Source organism: Lethenteron reissneri, chromosome 44 (assembly GCF_015708825.2).
Source record: "Lethenteron reissneri isolate LAM-NWPU_2019-01 chromosome 44, ASM1570882v1, whole genome shotgun sequence".
Taxonomy (NCBI): domain Eukaryota; kingdom Metazoa; phylum Chordata; class Hyperoartia; order Petromyzontiformes; family Petromyzontidae; genus Lethenteron; species Lethenteron reissneri.
Window position 1 is genome coordinate 3,176,951 of NC_083822.1, and position 22,787 is coordinate 3,199,737.

At 47.2% G+C, this 22,787-nt stretch overlaps 1 protein-coding gene across 4 annotated transcripts in view; it reads right to left on the reverse strand.

Annotated features, from left to right (window-relative positions):
• Positions 1-22,787, reverse strand: part of LOC133353469 (ankyrin repeat and fibronectin type-III domain-containing protein 1-like) — a 289,388-nt gene that overhangs the window by 123,028 nt on the left and 143,573 nt on the right. The gene's annotated exons all lie outside the window — the stretch shown is intronic.

Sequence of the window (22,787 nt, forward strand, 5' to 3'; positions counted from 1 at the left end):
AGCAAAGGAGGATCTGAAGAATCGTAAGAAACCAAAGAGCGCACGAAAAACAGTGGCAGGGCAAAACAAATGGCGTTCTTTGTGAGCAAGCCTCACTGGTAGCGGTGCACTCTGCATGAGTTGTGAGGCCTATCTTGACACGACACTTTACTCAGAGCGATAGTCGGCTCTGCGATGTCGACGGTGTTCTCAGCTGAAACCCAACGAGTGCAAGGGATCTTAATTTACACCGCAGCCCACCGTGTGGCCACGTTTGATTTAAACTCGGAGGTACGAGCGCGCATATTTACAGGATTATTACTAAAGATAGGGAAACCACAATATGTCTGGCGTTGTCTTAACAATTAATCCTTAACATATTTTGAACCCTCCCATTAAATACAATATATGAACGTGCATATCTGTAAAAATATCTATAATTGGGTTGCATAAATTGCGTAAAATATATTTCATTGGTTTTGTTTGGAGAGAAAGATATGTGAAAAAGAAATATTGTCTGCTTATCTATGTTGCTATTCATATTTTCCACAGCAACGCTAATTATTGTTTTGTGTTACGATATTCATCATTGTCATCATCCTAATATTATTTAAACCCATTGAGACAGCAACCCACATTTTTGAGACCCGCTGAAACAGAATACAAACTCAGATTAACATAAAAACAAGGTAAAAGGTTTTGGCAAAATAAAAATTATGCAAAATTATAGTCGAACTTCGCCATAATTGTTGTGCTTCTCCAACACAGGCCAAATGACTACCTGGTGCTCACTTTGGGTCAAGCCAACCCAGGGGACCCACCTACCCACGGAGACATTAATTGGAATTGTTATTAAAAACACAGGGCCTTAGAGGCTGGAATTGAACCCAGATTCCTCTGATCGTGACGCACGAGACGTCGAAGGGGCCGTACATAACCCCTGGCAGTAATTTAGCGCGCAAATAGTCACGCGAACTTCAGGGCTCGTGATTAATGTAACGCCCAAGGATGAGCAAGAGAAAGCAAGATTTATGACGTTAACGTAACACATGTGCACGCGCCTGAGTGTCAACGAGACTCGGTGTGCAGTTAGGTCTTTGAATTCGTATGAAGTGGCGCCTGATGATGACAATACCATTTTTATGTCGTGATACATTCCACATGCTGTGAATGCCTTCAAGTGGCCCCAGATTGCACAACGGATCCCCCCCCACCACCCCTTGAAGATTTTACAGTTTAACAATTTATTCCCATAAAAAAAGGGCTGGCACTGGCAAAATATGCATTTGTGATACATGCAGTTTACAGTGGTTAAACCTGCTATTTAAAAAAAATCTACTTAGAATCAATTGAAAACTATATGGAGAAAAGGAAAATATTAAACTGCTAATTCAAGTCGTACAAGTTACATGTCGGATGTTTAACATCAATTTTGGAATATACCTGGGGATTTTCACAAGGGTAAGTCGATGGTCCACGAGCCACGATTGCGTATTACATAGAGTAGCCATATACTCTATGTCGGGGCCTCTACTCTGGAGTCCCTCTTGAGGTTATGTTGACTTCGCTTTGATACGAGCCAGAGGTCTTGGTAGAGGTGAGAATGCCCGCACTCTGCTAAAACTATTAAATTGCGTTTTTTTTGTATTTTGCCAGGTAAGGCCCACTGAGCTATATAGCTCTTTTACAGAAGTGACCTGGCCACAAATGATAGCTCAACGACAGTGGCTTATCGCGTGGAAATTTAACGCAGCAAAATACTCTAAAAGCACGTTTCTAATTGTGGAGGAAAACACCCGGGTGATCTGGAGAAAAAAAAAAACCACGCGACCACGGGGAGACCATGCAAACTCCAAATATTCAGGCATAATGGTCAGGATCGAACCCACGACTACATGTCTATCAGGCGAGGGAGTTAACATCTTGCCACTTTGGTACCCTCTTACCCCACTATACGTGACATGCCGATCAGCTATCTGTGGTGTGCCCGTTTAGACTGTTGGGTGGACATATGTGGGGGGAATGGAACCGGTGACCTCCGTATTGGCAGTTCAGTGCGCCAACCATTACATGACGGGAATAACCTGACTTTAAATATGTATGAAAAGGTACAGACACAGATGCATGATGTGTGTGTGTGCACACATTCATTGGTGATTAGATTATTTTGAATAATAATGCTGCAAACAAAGAGCCCCAAACTGTAACGGCGCACACATAAATGGCACATTGTGTGGATCAAAAAATGGAATATATTCTTTGGGGAAAAAACCCCATCTTTCTCAGCCCAAGCTGAAAAGACATTTTAATATTCAAATATTAGCAGATGTTGCCGTGGTGTAACAGTCAGTGCACCAGAGGTCGACAGTTCGATCTTTCGGCGCGGCATATCAAAGGACGGGCCAAGTTTCTTAAATCCCCCCCCCCCCAATCGCCTCTGTCCACCCAGCGGCGTAAACGGGCAACATCACAGCGAGTCGATCAAGAGACTCACACGTGGTGGGGTAGAGTGTGGGTACACCCACCACTTCCAAGACATGTGGCCAATGTAGAAGGGTAGGCCAAGTCACCCTCTAGCGCTCTGCCTCTGGAGCTCTGCCTAGCGGGGGCACGTCAACGAGGTGTGGTGTGCGCGAGCGATCGCAGGGCGAGCACCGCTGCCACGTTCTCTGCACATAAGCCGGCATGGCTTCGCGTGAAGGGGCGCTGTAGCACTCACTTAAAAAAAAGCGCACAAAACCAGAACATTTCATGGCACTGTGTACTCTTTGACGTAAACAATGACCTCCTATTAACAAGCAACTGTTGTGAAATGTAGCAATGAAAGAGAGAATTGCAAATGAGGCAGCAAATATTGCACACGCAAAAAACTGCATGCGACGAGCTCATTATTCATATATTCAATTAGGCCTTTACATTCCCTCGTGAATTTTTTTTTTTCACGATTTGATATACTGTGTATATATTTATTTATTTTCCAAATCAGTTACACTATGCAATTTTAAGTTGGAAACTTGGTAACAATTTCAATGGCTTTTAATGTTCCTGGAATACATTCTTTCTATATGGTTTTAACAGAATCAAATTTTTTTTTAGTGTTTTTTTCTTGGCACACGCATTTTTAAGAAACGTTTGGCACATCAGGCAAGTGTAATAATGTTACCGGTATTAGAGTTAAATAAGCCGGCATCCTTTGTGCATTTGGATTTTTTTTCCTATCCAAATATTACTCAGTAGTGAATTTTGAAAACAACATGACATTCTGAGAGCTGCATATGGGCCAAGCGCATACCACAGCGTGTTTTTTTTCCTCCCCCTCGTGAACAATAACACATTGCATCATTGCGTGGTATGTCTTGCCATAATGGTGGAATGGATACAAATTGTGCCATCTTTCAAAAAGCCTCTTGAGCTAACATGAGCACGAGTGGAATGACATTGTCCTGTAAAAAAAGAATATGAACAAAAAGTAATATCTGGCTCGAGACTTCATCTTCCAAGGCGTACATTGTCATGAACTGGAAGTAGATGAACCATCTTTGCAAATCTGCTGAATGACTGTTTTAAAGGATATCTAAAAAGTGTCACCTTGGACTAATGCCATAAATTAAACCACAACAATAAACATCGTCTGCTTAGGATAATCGGGCTGCAATGTTGCACCCTAACCAGGATGAAAGCTATTTGGCTTATTTATGGTATAGTTTGCAACTTTCTTGCAACCCCGTTATAACACTTTAATGCAATTTGAAGTATGGCACAATAAAATGCGACCTATTCTTGACACCGATGAATACATTTGTAACGTGTTCAGACAATTCACAAGCGAGTACCAAAGTTGATTTTACTTCGGCAAGCACAGCACGAAACGTGTTTTTCAAAACAATATAATTATAAGCCAGTAGTCAGGGAAGAGATGCTCATAAGGTATCGATGTTAATATGAAATAGCTAAATAGCAAATAAATTGCACATTGGGGAGGAAAACTAAAGTTGCGATGGTCCAGTTGTGTAGTGCAGTGGTCCTTATCGTTTACTGCAGCCTCAATCGTTAATACATGTAGAATGTTAATAAATACATACGTTGTGGTGAAACAAAGCACGTGTAATCACGTGCTTCATTAATGTTTCGACGATTTACCTTCTAAAAAAATCTGGCCATGCCTCGCCCCCGCTGGGGGTGCGTGCAGCCCAGATTGGGAACCACTGGTGCAGTGAGTGGCGGTTAGCAGCGCACTGCGCCGTGGAGCTGGAGACACTTGAGTTCGATTCCGGGCCACGGCCAGCATCAGTGGCGACTGATATCTGAACTGGAATCGGGAGCCTGCCCCCTTCACCACCCGCATACAGCGGCATGGAGAACTATAGTCAAACAACCCCAAAGACCAACACAGCATGGGGAGGCATTCGCCCTACGCTGGATGGCTAAAGGGATATACAGTAGTATTATTATCGACTGCAATCGGTTTATTTATGTTTGCTACACATGCAGTCCAAGTGGTAATAACCCGGCCCATAGCATCCCGAACGCACGCGACGAAATCATGCGATCCACAAGAAAACAATTAACAAGTGGGTGTTGATTAAACATTTAGCACCGCGGGTTTAATGTAAATACGAAATAAATAATGAAAAGCCCCTACATAGACTGCAGTCACTCGGCTCGATGCGCTTAGCGCATTAGCGGCTCGGTGTGCTGGGGGGGTGCGGGGGGGGTCTGGCGCTGGAGGAGGAGGGGGGGGGGGCCGTGTAGTTAATCAAAGGCCGCAGTTCATTAGGTGCGGGCAGAGGGGAGGAGGGGGAGAAGTGCAAGGGGAAGATCATCCATCACGTGCGCACAACCACTGCCGTGATGGAGGCGGCTCTGCCCGGCCAGGGCGCAGCCAAGGCGGCTGCAGTGGCCGCCGGGTACCTGACGCCGGGGCAAGCCTCCCCCTCCCAGCGACCGCAGCAGCAGCAGCAGCACTGAGGGCCCCATTGACGCCGCTCTAAAACACGCACCACTAATCCCAGGTACGGTGTAAGGTTTCTTTGATTTGCTCAGTCCTTCAATCAATACGTCTTATTTAGCCGGCCCATTTTTTTTTGGGAGACTAAATCTCATAAAAAAAATTGGTGTAAGAGAATGATTCTGGCGAATGAGTTACGATTTCAAAGATTGAATGCTTTTTTAATTTCCCTCCCACCCGTCCCCCCGTATTTTCGAACTTGTTTTTCAACTTTATTATGCTGTAATTTAAATTAGGTGATGAAATGCGCCTGACGATTTCAACCGTTTTGACGTTTCACAAATACGTTATTGTTTCCAGCTCAAGTAACGTCCTTCAATGATAATACTTAATTAAATATAACTGATATTTGTATTCGCGCAATTTAGCTTTTTTGTCGTTGCATAATCATCACAATTGGCACAGGTTAATGTTTAAAAGCTATACGCATTTAAAGACGAACAATTAAATTAGGTACATTATTTTAAAATAGTGTACGCTGCATACATTGTGATTTGTTTTACATAACTTCATCGTGTATTTAATGTTTTTTGTGACCACCACTCTTACATAACCAGCAGCATGAAGTCTATAGCATTGTACTATGCAGCACATGGCTCCCTCTGTGGGCAATGCCTTCTAATGCACACTGCTGGAGAAATCACACAAGTGCTGGCAGTAATGTGAAAATTAAAACGTGCACCATAAACATTCATCTAGATTCCCCAAAGGCTTTAAACACACTGAACCCATAGCCTGTCAAAGGTCTCTCTATCCAATGAACACACGCACACAAACAAGGCTGCTCACCAAATGCAACGCCAAATTGAGCAATGCCTTGTGTTTTTTGTTGTTGAAGAAAATATACAAAGAATACTGTACATTTCGACGAAAGGCACTTACAAAATAAAACTCGTAATTTAGTTAAAATTTAATGTTTATTCCAATTAACTATTTCATTATAGAGTCATAAACTCATGTAAAGTGATACCTTGATGTGATTAGCATTTCATCCCACTTCATTGAAAAACTGGTAATTATCCAAAGACTTTCGCTGTGACTCTAATTAGAGGCATTCATCCACAAACATGAAGGTGAATTCATAGGAATATGAAGCCATATAAACACGACGTTTAAATGTGCTGTACCTCCGATTAGCATGGTTGGTTATGCACGGTGCGAAAGAAGTTCAACATAGACACATACATATATGAAAATATAATGTGACTTATATGCGATTGGTATGTTAATTTATATAAATTAGCATGTAAAAACGTGATACAACACAAGTCGTTAAGTTTTTTTTCTACAATTAAAATCATAATCAGCTGGTACATAATGTATTTGCACACTTATTATAACACAAAGCCGAATTTCTGTGGGTTTATATTTGTAGGGATTATTACGGGAGAAACGGCGGACAACAAACACAGGGGTGTCGGCACTCACATACACGGGTGGTCACACCGACGTCCGCATCCGTTATTGCCCACGCCCCCAGCCCTCGGAGGTGATCCCTATAAAAGGTGGAGACCCAAAGAGCTCGAGGCAGTTCGACACGAAGCTGACCAGTGAAGATCCAAGACTCGGAGATTAGGCCCTGGGACTCCCCGGTCTCGCCGTCCTTATAAGGGCCAAGCCGGGTAAGCCAGCGGCGTGGCCCAAAAGCTTCCAGACCGCTGCCCTTATCAGGGCAAGGCTGGTTAGCTGGTGCCGAGATCTGTGCTTGCCAGGGCCAGATCAGTCAGCCTCCCGTAGCCCAGTAGAGGAGGACTGGGGAATAGGACAGAGGGCTTAGTACTAGGGTGGGTTTCCCATAGTACGGGTGAAAGGGGCCGATACCCCTTCAACTATTGTGCCTGTCCCTGGGTTAATAAACAGAGTGTGCCTCAACTTCGACATCGTCTCCTCGAACTTACTACATCTGGTATCGGAAGTGGTCCAAGCATGGATACGAGACGGAAGACTCGTGCCCAAGACCCAGGAGAGGATGACGACGAGGGAGGGGCGGTGCAAGACATCACCGCCGACGTACCTGCACAACCGCTGCCGGCTCCGACATCGGCGGGGTCGTCGGAGAGGGCCGGGACGTCGACTGACGAGTTGGCGTTGGCTCACTCGCGGCTGGCGGAGCTCCTGTATGCAACGGCCGCCATGCTGGAACAAATAACTCGCCTGGGGCCGGGAGGAGCGACGCGGCGGGAAGATGGACAACGCCCGCCAGAAACTCCCGCCTTTACAACAGAGAGGAGACTCGAAATTCCCGCCACAAAGACAGTAGGGGCAGAGGGAGGAGCCCCAGCTCGTCACGCGGGGGACGGAGCCCAGCCAGCAGCCGCCACGTCATCGGCGGAGGCGGGTCGCAGTGGCTGCCTATCAGGGGTTGCAACGTCACCACCATCGGACGCCAGCACCGACCAAGCCCCGACCAGCACGTCACTGACGGCGCGACACCCATTAGAGTCCGCCATTACTCGTACAGTACGGGGACGCGATACGGATGCTGCAAGAGGTTCGGAGACGGAGCCGACATTCCAGCAATGCCTGCCGGCCCTGCAAGTATTCGTAGCAAGCGACGGCGATTGGGGGGGGTTCCAGCGCCGGTTCCTTGCCCACCAAGAAATGGCGGGCTGGTCGGACAACGAGGCGCTGTGTGCTCTCCCGGCGATGCTGGATGGCGACGCCCTGGGCACCCTCACCGCTGCACCCAAGTCGGCACGTTCCACGATTCAGTCGGCGCTGCAGCTGCTGGCCACGGTTTATGGGCCGCCTTCCGATTGTCGCCAGCTCTTCTATGAACGGCAGAAGGGCGACAAGGAATCGCCACTTGCTTATCGCACGGCCCTGCTGTCATTGGCGAAAGACGCTTTCCCGCGTATGGACGAAGAAGGGATCGATGCGATGGTGGCCGAGAAAATTTTGCTGCTGGCCGAAGATTTGGACTTCATCATCCTAGCACAGGATGATGCGGATATGTCATCATTGCGGGCTGCAAGGCACATTCACGCCAATCTCATCTCCCAGCGGAGGAAGGCAAACAAGGCAGCTGCACGACACACCGTGGCGGCGACCTCTTCCGGAATGGAGGGGGCCTTCGCTGCGGATCGTTCTGCAGGATGGCGATCTGCCGAGCGACCGGCTCGGGACGTTCCGAGCCACCGAGATCAGCCCAAGTCCTCTGGAGCGCTCGTCGTCTGCTACAATTGTGGCCTCCGGGGCCACGTGGCGTCCGGATGCCGGGCTCCTCGACAGCGCGCAGCGAGACCTGGAGCTGCGGACGGCCCTCCCCACAAGCCTTCGCAACATCCTCGGGCAAGTCATGGCACCCCACATGTTCGGCCTGCACACACACCCACTTTCCTCTCACAAGGTCCGACACACGATTCTCGGGGTTTGGGTGCTGGTGCGTCGGGTCGCGGCATGTCGGGGAGGGCGCTCTAACCGGGCCAATGGTCCGAGTTGGCTCACCGGGTTGTGGCTGCATCGGCGGGGTCGTCCGTTGTCACGGGGCATATTGACGGGGTGGAGGTACGGGTACTGGTCGATACGGGAGCTTCGGCAACTATCATTTCGGATTTGATTTATAATATCCTGCCCGTTCAGAGTCGCCCGTTGCTCCCTGTCGACATACCATTTTACGCTGCAAATGGGGGCTCGTTGGGTATTATCGGCCAAATTCGAGCGCAAATTTCTATCGGGGACATTAAACTATCTGGCCCGGTGTTCGTCTCCTCCTCGCTGGCTATTCCGTGCCTGTTGGGGACAGACTTTTTGGCCAAATTGCCCATCAAAATTCTGATTGACCAGCGATGCATCGAGCTTCCATCGGGCTGACGTATTACGTTCCTGCCTTCCACCCCTGCCTTGCATACTGCCTGTGCTACGGTACAGGCGCTCGTTGCTCGGACGGTGCGTGTACCCCCGGGGGCACAGATGCTAGTACCCCTGAGGTTGCGTCGACCGTTCGATAAAGGGGTCTCTGACCGGGGCATTATGTTGGGACCATCTAGAGCCGGGGTGAGTTGGCCAGATCTGGTGACGGCCCAGACTATTGTTAAAGGGGATGGGGACCCGTTTATCGCGGTCCTCAATGTCGGGACACGAACGGCGGTGGTTTCGCAGGGTACCGTGTTCGCACATGCGGTTCCGGTGCCTGCGGAAACGCCGATCATTGGCCAGGTGGCCACCGATTCTCAAACGCGATTAGCCTCAGACACTGACGAGGGTTGGCTGGAAGCGTTGTGTGCTGAGTCACCTGACCTGTCCGACGCACAACGTGCTAAATTACGCGCCTTATTGCGAGAATTTTCCGACGTCTTCAGTAAACATAAATACGATATCGGATGTACCAAATTGCTACGCCACCATATTGACACCGGTGACAACGCTCCTATCCGCCAAAATCCTTTTCGGTTAAGTCCCGCCGAAAAGGATCATGTCAAATCGGCTGTAGATGACATGTTGAAATCTGACATAATTTCTCCCTCGACCAGCCCTTGGGGTGCACCCATAGTGTTGGTTAAAAAGCACGACGGGTCCCTAAAGTTCCGTGTCGATTTCCGGCGATTAAATAAGATCTCGGTGGCCGATGCTTATCCGCTTCCTCGAATGGACGATTCGCTGGATGCCGTCGCGGGATCGCGATTCTTCTCCACTTTGGATTTGCTCTCAGGATTTTGGCAACTTCCCTTGGACGATGAATCTAAGCCCAAAACAGCTTTCCGAACGCCGCACGGCCTCTTCCAATTCAATCGCTTACCCATGGGATTACACTCTGCTCCCGCGACGTTCCAGCGCCTCATGGAATTGGTCCTCGCTGGCTTGCAATGGGAGGTGTGTTTGATTTACCTGGATGACGTTATCGTATTCAGTAAGACGTTCGAGGAACATCTTGATAGGCTTCGGGCCGTCTTTCTCAAGATGCGCGCTGGTAATTTGAAATTCAAGCCACAAAAGTGCCATTTGCTGCGCGAATCTGTTAAATATTTGGGTCACATCGTCGGCCGGTCAGGCATCTCAACCGATCCCGCCAAAACGCGTTGTGTCAGCTCCTGGCCTACTCCCACCTCGGTGGGGAGGTTAGAAGCTTCATCGGATTTGCTTCATATTACCGTCGGTTTGTCGCGGACTTTGCTTCCATCGCTAAGCCACTACATGCCTTAACGTCAAAAGGGGTCAAATTTCATTGGGGGCCGGAGGAGGACGCCGCTTTTATCTCTCTTCGGGATGCCCTGGTGGGGGCCCCGCCGTTAAGCTACCCCCGATTTTTCCATGCCCTTCGTGCTCGACACGGACGCGAGCAATACCGGGATTGGAGGCGGGCTGTCACAAATTGTGGGTGGCGTGGAGCGCGTTGTGGCTTATGGTAGTAGAGTATTGTCTCCGGCCGAGCAGCGGTACTGCGTCACCCGCCGCGAACTGTTGGCTATCGTGTTTTTTATCCAACAGTACCGACCATATCTGTACGGCCGGCATTTCACCGTCCGTACAGATCATGCGGCGTTGCAGTATGCCCTACGAATTAACCAGCCATCGGGGCAGTTGTCCCGATGGCTGGAGATCATGCAGGATTTCGATTTCGAGACAACTTACCGTAAGGGGATTCGCCACACCAATGCTGATGCCCTATCACGCCTGCCGATCGCTCCGGATTGCACTTGTTTCTTGGGTTCGGGCCGTTGCAAATCGGCAAGTGACGGCCGGGATCGGGTTCTTGCGGCCGCAGTTGACACCCCTTCGGAGGCTGGTCCTATTTCGGGGGGAGGGAAAGATTCCCTACTAGGCTTGTCAAGTGCTGAGTGGGGTCGCCTCCAAATGGAGGATGCGACCCTCCTGGCGCTACGACGTCGCACGGAAGGATCAGGTCAAGGGAAGTCGGGCGTTGACTCATGGGGGTGGTGCCAGGGCCTACTCATGCATTGGGACGGGACGATCCGCCGTCACAGGCTGGTGGTGCCTTCCACGTTGAGGGGTAGGGCTGTATGGGCTGCTCATGAACGGCTCCTGCACCTGGGTACCCTCAAAACACTTGCCATGCTCCAGCTTAATTACTTTTGGCCGGGCATAGCAAGAGACGTGGACGATCTGCTGCAGTCCTGTACCCAGTGTGCACAACGGAAGCCGCCAGTAAAGGGAGCCAGTCCACCGCTCCAGTCTATTTCGGTCACCCGGGTTAATGAGCTGGTCGCCCTTGATATTTTGGGACCGTTTCCTTCCACGCCGAGGGGTAATAAGTACCTGCTGGTTGGCGTGGAATATTTCACGCGATGGCCTATGGCTTGGCCCCTCGCCAACCAGTCCGCAGCAGCCGTTGCGGAGGCTTTTGTTCAGGGCTACGTCCTCGACAAGGGCGCTCCGGAACGGTTGTTGACCGATCAGGGAAAGAATTTCACTAGTACCCTTTTACACGAGGTATGTGGCCTTCTGGGTACAAAGAAAATTCGTACCTCACCTTACCATCCACAAACGGATGGGATGGTGGAACGCCTGCATAGGACTCTCACGTCCATGCTATCCCACCAGGTATCTGAGTAACAAACCGATTGGGATCTACGGATCGGGGGAGTCCTGGCAGCATACAGGATGGCTCCTCTCGCGGCGACCGGATTCTCGCCATTTTTTTTTATGTATGGCCGCGAGGTTGACCCGCCTGTCGCGACTCAGCTGACGATTGCCGCGCCTCATGCTAAGTCCAAACTCGCGGACCATGTTAAATTTAACATCCTTCGGTTGGCGGAGGCACGGCAGGCGGCCATGCAAAACTCTGACTCTCGCCAGAAACAAAACGAGAGATTGCGATCGCGCCGGACACACACGCACGAATGGCACCCGGGCGACCGAGCATGGTTGCACTGCCCCCAGGTGCCATTGGCCACCTCGGCTAAGTTGTTGCGACCATGGAGGGGCCCCGTAGAAATTGTGCAGGTTATGCGGCCTCAATGTGTGCGCATTAAGTGGGGGAAGCGTCGGTGGTTTGTGCACCCTTCACGGTTAAAGCCATTTTTGCTCCGCACGCTTCCTCTCACGAACATGGCCGAACATGTGGGGAGTCCACTGACTCCGGGAGGGCGGGGTCACCGCCAGCCTCTGATCCGCTAATGACTGTCCCGTCTTCAGGAGCCCCAGGACTGAAGCCCTCTTGGCTGCCAGCCTCCCCGGTGGGGGTCGGCGCTGGCACGTCCGGGAAGCCGGACGACCAGGCACCTGCAGATGCGACACCTGCCGCCGACTCTACCAAGCCGGCCCCTTGTGACGGGCCCGCTGCACGGACACGCGCCAAAACGCGCCGGTTGTTGTGAATAGCTTTCCACGCGTGTTCCGTTGCTGCGGAACCCGATCATTATATATTTTTTTTGTTTGTGTGTGTGTGTGTATGGATGCTTCTTGTGCGTGGGGATGGCGAACCGCGTTCTGTACATGTGTTGCATTTTTGGGGAGGGGGTTTTTATAGGGGACCATCGGTTGTTGTTACACTTGTTCTTGTTATTGTTACTGTTACGAGGCACACGTGTGTTGACTGTGTTAATCTTTATTCTTGGGGGTTGAGGGATTGTTGCAGCCGGGACGGCTGCGAGCTGTACAGGGGGGGGGTGATGTAGGGATTATTACGGGAGAAACGGCGGACAACAAACACAGGGGTGTCGGCACTCACATACACGGGTGGTCGCACCGACGTCCGCATCCGTTATTGCCCACGCCCCCAGCCCTCGGAGGTGATCCCTATAAAAGGTGGAGACCCAAAGAGCTCGAGGCAGTTCGACACGAAGCTGACCAGTGAAGATCCAAGACTCGGAGATTAGGCCCTGGGACTCCCCGGTCTCGCCGTCCTTATAAGGGCCGAGCCGGGTAAGCCAGCGGCGCGGCCCAAAAGCTTCCAGACCGCTGCCCTTATCAGGGCAAGGCTGGTTAGCTGGTGCCGAGATCTGTGCTTGCCAGGGCCAGATCAGTCAGCCTCCCGTAGCCCAGTAGAGGAGGACTGGGGAATAGGACAGAGGGCTTAGTACTAGGGTGGGTTTCCCATAGTACGGGTGAAAGGGGCCGATACCCCTTCAACTATTGTGCCTGTCCCTGGGTTAATAAACAGAGTGTGCCTCAACTTCGACATCGTCTCCTCGAACTTACTACATATTGATGAGCTTATTTGACAATATTACGCTCATGATGAAGGATCGCCACTGTGTCTAATCTATAATTTATGGGTAAGACAGGACCCTACGACATTAGGTTACGAGAAGTCACTCTAATTGTGTCTTAATGGGCAGATCCCCAACATTTGGTTAAATCAGCATCCTCAGCAATATACCACAGCCAGCATCTGCTCGAGCAGACATAACCCTGGCACAAAAGCACATATTTGGCACAAGGTCGCTGCTGATTTCTTTACAAAATATCAACGTATATTTTACATCACAATAATTGGGTCTCCAATGTAACATTCGAGTTCCAAGTGCCCTACGCTGTTACATTTGTAAAAAAAACTAAAATCCTAGTGACAGTAAACACATATTGTGGATGAAAATAAAAAAAGTAACAGGTTAACTCAAACGCAGCAAAGATGTATGCATGTATGTTGATCTTATTTTGCACCATACGTAGGAGGTGCAAATTGAATGCAATCAAACAAACATCACTTTCAAGAGGTACTCTTGCAGGAGTTCACTCAACCCTCCCTTCCCTCTCGGTTCCCTAAAGTGAATGCCACTTCGTGGAATGTGAGCAATGGTTCCTCGGCTTAGCAGTGCCATGAGAAATGAGCATTACCCAGCTTTCATTCGGGTAGGCAGACGGACTCCTTGGCTTTTGGCTTCCTGCGAACATATATCTCCACAGTAGACGCACTGGAGGTCTCTCTCCCTCCCTTCACGAGTGAGTGAGTCAGGTCAAAGTGAACGAGCTGTCAAATTAAGGCCTCGCAGATGAGTGTTGTGAGGAATGGGTCATCAGCCGAGTCTAAGCCAGTTACAATAACATGGCCCAGCTGTAAACAGGGCTACCGCCTGCAATGAGATCCCAGGTATCTGATCAAAGGGGTGTGGGCTCTTATTTGAAACCGAAAAAAGTGAACACCTGAAAGATTCATGCTTGTAGCCCCGCAATTGCACAAAAAACGCACGTGTCCCACATGTGTTTCATTTATGTTCAGATGAAAAGAAAAACAAATCTATATTTAGGTTTTTACAAAGGAACTAGACAAATTGGATTTCTAAAATTTAATAAAACGAAGCTTGAAGCTTTTTATCAGGCAGAACGATTACGGACCTTCATTTAGCAAGAATATTACTTTCAATACTTGGGCTTACACTTATGGTATTAGCCTATTAATGAGGCATCAACTCTTGGGCAAAGAAAATTGAGTCTTCGGTAATTAATTTTCTTCAGTACAGTACTGTAGTGGAATACTTCGTGATGTTGTAATGTTTGGGACATAAAAAAGGTGGAATTTTTTTTCAAAGCAACTGCAAAACACCATCTCTTTACTTTAATGCTCGTGCTTGTGTTGATGCAACTTAAACTCGAGAGTTTTGGGATCACTTTACGATGTGCTAGAGCAGACATTTTCGAGCACGTACCCGTTTCAGCGAGATTATTGAGTTACATTTGAGCTTTTTTTTATCGAAATATGCAAAACGCTATATTCTTGGTTCTTTCGGTAATGTCACGTAGAAGGGAAATAATAAAATAATAAAAATAAAACATTAAAAAATGCAAACGCTATTTGGTTTTATTAGCAGCATATGTTGTCGGTAAATTATAAAATAAAATAAAACTATTCCTTTGAAATGCTATCGATGAGAGTTGATGATATGCAATGAAGAACGTAATAGTCCAGCCGTTTCAGAAATTACCATCAACAAACGACGTGCCATTGTGGCAACGTGTCACCATGGAAATTGATCATATCCATAAAAGGGCGGTGCTTTTCAATGTTCTGCTTATACCTCAGTTCAGAGATCTGAATATAACCGATCCCCGGTGGGTCGGACATTAGACGTTGTGCCTTTGTATCTTGCTGCCAGTCACAACTCGGCCACAGAGGCGAGAGCCCCCTGTGCGTGAGCTCTCACATTGCCCAGCTGTTGGCCTCCTCTGGAGTGAGGGCTGCCACCCAAGACGGCGTGTCAATGGGACAGCTCGCTGATATCATTTTGAACGTTGCGGGCAGCCCTTGTTGCGCTGTACGATTGGGGACGATCTTTAGCCTGATTCTGTGACACCATGAGAAGGTGTCCAAACTCTCTCGGGACCACGTTCTCTTACACACGCTCGCAGCTATCCAATTAGCGGCGCTCGTAAGGGAGAATGGAATCGATCACCTTTGACGTCAATTTAATTGTGTTTTTTTAAATTAAATTAATTGAGCACGCTCTTACGGGAAACAATTGCCAGTGCTTTATGCCGGAATTTCTAAGTTGTTGAAGGAAGTACACGCGAATTACACACACACACACACGATCGCAAGTGGCGACATGCCCTACTTAAAGAACCCCATGGCTAAATCGTAATTAAACTTGTCACCATAGTATACGATTCGCCCTATAGAGCATGGGTGTATTTTTAATTACTATTAGAAAAGCTAATTAAATACGTTTTTATTATGGGTTAGTATCAAAAAGTCACATTTTGCGTATGCTCCAAAACGGTGATTGTGTGCCATCATTAAAAATACGTTTTGGAAAGATTCAGATTATTTAAAACTAATTTTCACTGCGAATGAAGCCAATGGACTACTGGATTTATTGGTTCATTTTGACGTGCGAGCAAGAAGGAAGCAGTCTTGTCCAATCGTAAAGATGTCATGCACATTAGTTGGCTCCTATAAATTTCCACATAACCCACTTTTTGTTGACCTATCAATTGTGCCCAGGTCGCTTCTGAAAAATAACTATATGGCTCAGTGGGCTTTAACTGGTAAAATAAAACATAGTTTAGTTTTCGGATATTTATTTATTCATTCATGTTTTGGTGGGATTTGTTTAACTTTCCTATACTTTGCACTCCTATCGTTTTTTTGTATTGTTTGTTGTAACTTTCTGAACTGCCCCTACTGGACATCTTTGAAAAAAAGCTTCATAGCTTGTCAGATTTCTCCAGGATAAATACAAATTCTGATTCTGAAATTCCATATTATGCACCCGTTGAATACAGGTATTTGTTATGCAAAGAGTAGCGTGGAATCAATCTTGCAAACGAGACTTAGAAAGCACTGATTACAGTATTCCACAGACTTAACATATACAATCCAAGATAATAATGACCGAGCAATATATGAGTTTGTTTACATACTTCCACGACATCTGGCCAGCATAAAAAAGAGTAGGCCAAATACCCTCTCAAAGGGGCTCTGTTTTATTTTCAAAAAAACTTTTTTTTTTACCAGGTAAGGCCCACTGAGCTACTATATAACTCTATTTCACAAGCGACCTGGCCACAAATTATAGCTCAACCAAGTGGCTTGTCATGTGGAAATGTATAGCAGCCAAATACTCTCAATGCATGTTTATAAATGTGGAGAGGAAAACCGGAGGACCCGGAGAAAAATCCACGTGACCACGGGGAGAACATACAAACTCCAAATATAGAGCAGGCGTCATGGTCGGGAACGAACGCACGACCTCCTGCACACCAGGCGTGGAAGTTAACAACGTGGCACCCTCTCGCCATCGCGGAGACCATTTCACCAGCAGTCGCATTAGAAAGTAATTACAGGGCTACACCTTTACCTAGAGTATGAGTTTAAATCAGTTTGGCACTCAGGAAGCATAATTGAAACCCGCCAGCCTTTGGCTGAATTTCACGGAATATGTGAGAAGATAAATTAGTCACTGGCAATTGAACGCAACAACAACAAAAATCAGCTTGGCATTTGCAGTGAGGCTGCGAAGACGACGTGTGTGTGTGTGAGTTCAGAGCGCAGGTAAAACGGGACAAAGTTAGGATGCTGAGAGTAAATAACACCGTGCTTTGCCCCTTGGCTCATCTTCACGAGAGAAGCCACAGGCAAGCGTCGTGAGAGGTGCCCACCCTGACACGCTAACTCTTCCCAGCTGCCCTCCTCCACTGCAAACCGCCCCCCCCCCGCCCCATAATTTCTTAGCTAGCCTGGGATTTTTGTCCCCCCTGCAATTGTTAAAAAGTCTCCTTTGAACAAGCTGTCAAAGATAATCTAAGGGTGCTTTTCTGCGTGCTCCAAGGCTGACACTTTGTTCCCCCTGGTGAAATTAGGTCGAGAGTGCAGGGGAAATACCGTGAGGTGGAAGACCTTTGGATGATGACCGATGGATCCTGACATTTTATGTGTGGGGGAAAAAAAGATAATTAGTTTTAATCTGCCGAAGATGGATGTAAATGTAAAATAGCAAGGGCGAAGGGAGCCGCTATCCGATCTAACAGCCGGCTTCAGAGATTTGCTCCAGTTCCAAGAAGCAATTCACCAACACGAATTATAAAAGGGACTTTTCATACCAATGTGCAGCACTTATCAAATATAAAAAAACACGCACGTTTAAAGCAACTTAAGATATCATATTGAATAACTCTGAAAATAGAATTCCCACTACTTTACATGTGTATAGTAGTTTCGTTGGAATGTATTTGTAATATGAATACCTATGATGTCATTACGGTTAGTCTCTGGAAGTAAGACTGCTGGTGAGACACTGGCTACGTACAAACTAAATGATTAACCAAAATATTCGATGATTTTTTTCATAAATAATATTATTCGACAGGTGTGGCTATAATGACAAACATTTAAATAAAATAACCCCTCACATATATAAAAAAAAATTCACAGACATTCGCTATGTCATATACAGTATATATTTAACTGACTGGGTGTTGCTAAGCTACACATCAAACAAATAGCCACGTGCTGACAAGACATTTAAATAGCAATCATGTATACACAGCGGATAGTTAGTTACTTACAAAGCGTGGGCATGATCATTGGACAGATCAATTATCTGTTAAATGCAGTTCCCAAATTAGAAGCCCAATACTAATTGCTTAAGCAAATAAATAAATAGACGTCGATTTTCTTTTTTCAATAAGAAGAGGCATGCGGTTATGCGACGACAGCGCTTAAAAGTGTTTGCAGACGCGGTTTCAATATTCGTACTTTCCCTTTCTCTCTCTCTCTCTCGCCCGCATTCCAGAGCTGCGGGTTTTAGCGCAAGCCATTCCCGGCGGCATACCGGCCCGGCTCGGAATCCCTGGTGGGGCCACGGGCGCATGCGGCAGCCATGCCAAGCACTTGCCCCGGTCACTTTCCCCCTCTCGTGCTCGAGTGGGCGACCGAGCAGGGGAGGTGGGGGAGGGCAAGTGGGTTAAGGGTAGATGTGAGGCAGCGCAGCAGAGTCGAGCCTCGTCGCCCAGTGAAAGCTCTCTCTCTGTCTGGCTCTCTCTCTCTCAACTACCAATTCCACCAACACCACCTCTTCCTCCTCCCCATCATCACCACCACCACCGCCAAAATCTCCCCCATAGCAGCTCGTCCCAACGCACTCTTTTCTCACTCTACCCCCCCCTACCCTCCCCCACACGGTCCCCTTCGCCTTTCCCCCAGCCGACCCAAAATCGACTCCCTCCCCCAAGCCTCCTCCTAAACACGAGCTTCTCGTGTTACACAGCTCTCCTTGCTCCTAAAAATACCCCTCGAATGAGGAGGCAAGCGTATCTGCTGATCAGCCCACAGCATAAAACCATGGGCCGAAATACAAGTGGCTGCATTGATTAGAACATATATATCTGGTGTTTCTTAAATTTTGAAAACAAAAAAACAATGCATCGCTAAACACCAACACTTCGGCAATTTTTTTATTTCACAAATTAGGACTCAGATTTGATTTGAAGTGATGAGCTGTTTTGTTTTATCACTATGCATGTGTATTCTAAAAATCAATCTCTTGGAGTTGACATTGTGCAACTAAGTGATATAGGTCAATGACATTACTGAGAAGACATTCAACCATATTCTACATAATTATTGGCAAGCTTTTAAACATAATTCGCTGCGATAGATGCATACTATAGTTGTATACCGTACATTTAACAAACGCATCGAAAATATTGATTCATAATGCAATTAAAGAATGCATATTAAATGAAAGCATAATTATATTGCAGTTTATTTAATAATAAAAAGGTACTGTATATATCTTACGGTGCTTTATTACTGAAGACAACTGAATCTGATGGTCACAGTTTCATCTGTGCATGCACGTGTGCACGACGACTAACACGTGCTGTTCTAGCAACAATCGGGTTAAACAAATGATCAGAATTAAAACGGAAGTAAAATTCTACTCTGCTTCAAGGGAATTCAGGGGTTATTTGAGCCTGCCAATGGAAATTGTCAACTTATTGTACTCATTATAAGTGGTTACCAAAAAGTTTATGAAACATTGGAATTACTGTTAAGTTCACATTTTTCAATATCACGCGATATCACATCAAGTACATGCATATGAAGTGTTTGCATATAACGTGTTTGCACTTTATATGTACGATATGAGGATGCTATCATGGACTTGTAATCTACAGGTCGCCATTTTGATCTCCTGGTGCGGCATTTGCAACAATGGGGCAAGTTTTCTTTGTATTCAAGTGCCTCTGTCCACCCAGCAGTGCGAATGGTTGCACATCACAAATAACTATAATAAAGGTTGATACATTTGTTGGGTTAGATCGCGTAAATATAAATGTGTCGTGAACCCCCCACCATCCGACACAGCCAATTAGTAAGGTTTGTCACGTAAATCAGCAACCTTAGTAATTGTCAGGGTCAGGTGGTGGCAGGTTCACGACACATTTGTATTTAGGCGATCAAACTCAACACACCACTTTTTTACGGATACTATTGGTCGCGAAAGCTTACGTGATAAACTGATCACATATAACTGGTCGGCAGAATGGGAGCGGTAGGGTAATTTGTGGACACTCCCCATCTCTTGAATGCAAGGCCAGTATGGAAGAGTGGGTAGTCCCAATACCCTCAAAGAATCTCGAGTCGAGAGCAGCGGTTACCATCATTTCTGGAGCTGCGGGAAGCGCCGTCAACCCTCAAACATGTCCACAGACTACCGTGCACCAACAGCTTATACATTAATGTAAACATTAATACTACTCCAAATCGTAGTGCAATATTCCCTCGTTAGTCACAAACTCGCTATTTGCGATTTTGGCTATCCACGAATCGCATCTGGAACTCTACACAACTGCATTCATAAACTAGTGTTTCATATTTTTCATGTATTTTTATTTACTTTGTGTTTTATTGAAACCATATTTTTATTTCGTGTTTTGATAATTTCCATGTATTTAAGAGCTTATTTACTAATGTATTTAACGTAAATTCATTGAAATGGTTATCCGCGAAAGTTGCCATTCACGAGCATGGGTCACATGCCATGGGTGCATGTGACCCTTGCTGCAGTCATGAGTGGTCACCACTTTTGGCGTGCATAGTTACAACAAGAAGAAAGAGTAGATCCTGGCATCATATTCACATTCCCTGGATTATGAGGCTTCACAGAAATGGCGGTGGGGGTTGGTCAATCTATTTACACATTTACTACGACGCACGCACAATATGTTGCATGGGGGAAGATATTTGACCATGCTTCATCACCCTGGACTGTACCGGTCGGTGAAGATGTTCACCTGACATAGGTAAGGGCATCCCGCATGCATAAAGCAAAATAAACATTCGAGCAATTACGTGAAATATAATTAACAAAGGAGATACGCAGACCATATGCTTCCTTCGTATTTGTCTCTCCACGTAAATATTTGAAAGTATTTTTTTATGGAACCCCATCGGCTCCACAGCCTTCTGGGAGTGCATTATTTTTAGCATAATTGATTCAGTCCAGTGAAGTTGTGTAATCGGCAGTCAGGCTCGCTTGAATCAATGCAGGTGAACTGCCAGGTGTTTAGAGACAAAATAGACGTGATTGGAGAATACAAGTCCAATAAGCAGACGATGTCTCCTTCGTGTATCTCTCCACACAAATGGTTTGATAAATTAAGACTTTTTGTCCGCTTCTTTTTATTCAGTCGCGTTCAAGGGACGAACTCACCGTAGAGTTTGGCCAGAAACAGTTAGCACACAGCCAAGCGCACACTTCAAGTATTTGCAATGGTTACATTTGAATGCATAATTACATTCTAATACTTGATTTCCCACAACCCGCGATTAGCACGGTTGACCACATAGGGGGCGCGAAATAAGTTTAACATGCATACATAATGCTAACTACCTGATTATAATCTACGCCTCTATATGAGGAACGAAACAGGAGGATTTCTCCACAAATCTGGCTGTCGCCTGATGAAGCTAGTTGTCATTACTGGCGAAACGTCGTACTCAGATTGTAAATGTTGTGGCTTGGCTCTCCAACACACCGGTGTGCTGTACTAGTGACGAATTGGTACGTTCTGTTTACGTGACAACCCTTACTAGTTGGCTGTGTCGGGTGGTGGCGGGTTTTAACGACACATTTATATATTTACGCGATCTAACCCAAAAAACACCTGTATTATACCTGATCATGTTAACCAGTTTACTCTTACTACTGTTATATTCTTATTATTATAATTATAATAAATATGCTGCAATGGTGATGCAATCGCCTCGTGTGCAGGTGCAATGCGGCTTACTGCACTGTTACAGGATCATCGTGACCTACGTTGAGCAAAAGACAAAGATCCCCGGTGTCGCCTTAATAGACTGTAGGGGCAAGTGCTGTTAGCGAGCACCTATGAAGGCCGGCACGGCACACGAGGGGGTGGGTGACCAGCACCACGCCCGGCCGCCTTTGTCTCCCCAGTCACAATGTTTACACACGCACCAGGTACTCATTTGAGGCTGAGTCGACCTAGGGGAGGCCCGGGACCGGTTCAGATAATCGTCACTGGTGTTGGCTGTGAGCGGGAATCGAACCCGGGTCGCCAAGTTCATAGCGCAGCGTAGCGCTAACCACTACACTACCGTTGAGCACGCACACTGCCACCGACGAACGCGTCGCGTTTTTGTTTCGTCTTCTGTTAAGTGTGTTTTGTGCATTCCCTGCCAATGCAACAGCAGCAGCATCACTATTAACCCACTGCTGTGTACCATTGCAGCAGTGGATAATGGCTGATGTACTGATGATTGAGTAGTTTGTAAGAAATAAATAATCGTTCACATAGCTACATACGCAAGGCACCCAATAAATGCGTGCGACTCGCGGTGTCAAAGCGACCACCACCACGGAATGCTCAATTGTGCATTTGTGGCATTGTTTTTATATTTAGACTCGAAGCCAATGCTGAGTTGTTGTTTTTTCCTCTTCTTCAAAAGTCGCGTCTCAGCAGAGTGGCATTGTGTTTTGGTCAAGGGTAGGAGGGAGGGGGGGTAGCGAGGGGTGGGGCGCAGCCTGCGTGACACAATCCATCACGCGAGCAATCACGGCACCGAGGTGGCCCCGCACACGTTCCAGTGGCGCTCAGGAGCGGATGTTGCCCGTACCAGGCGGGACACGCATACGGGGACTCCTCGATGCTACGGTGGGGTGGGCGCGGGGGGTGGTTAAAGCACGAGCGACTTTGGCTAAATTTGACGGCTACGGCTGTGGTCGAGGCGCAAACTCCGCCGCCTTCGGAGTGTGAAAAAAGAAGGCTCAGCCCTGTAGACCGGAGCAGCCCGAAGCGTGCAAATAATTGCGAAGAGATACACACCCTAAATTAACTGACACGTGCTACATCACGGGTTGCCGCGGCCCGAAGGCCCAACGTCCCACGTGGCCAGCAACAAACAGCACTCTTTGAATCTGTGCTAGAC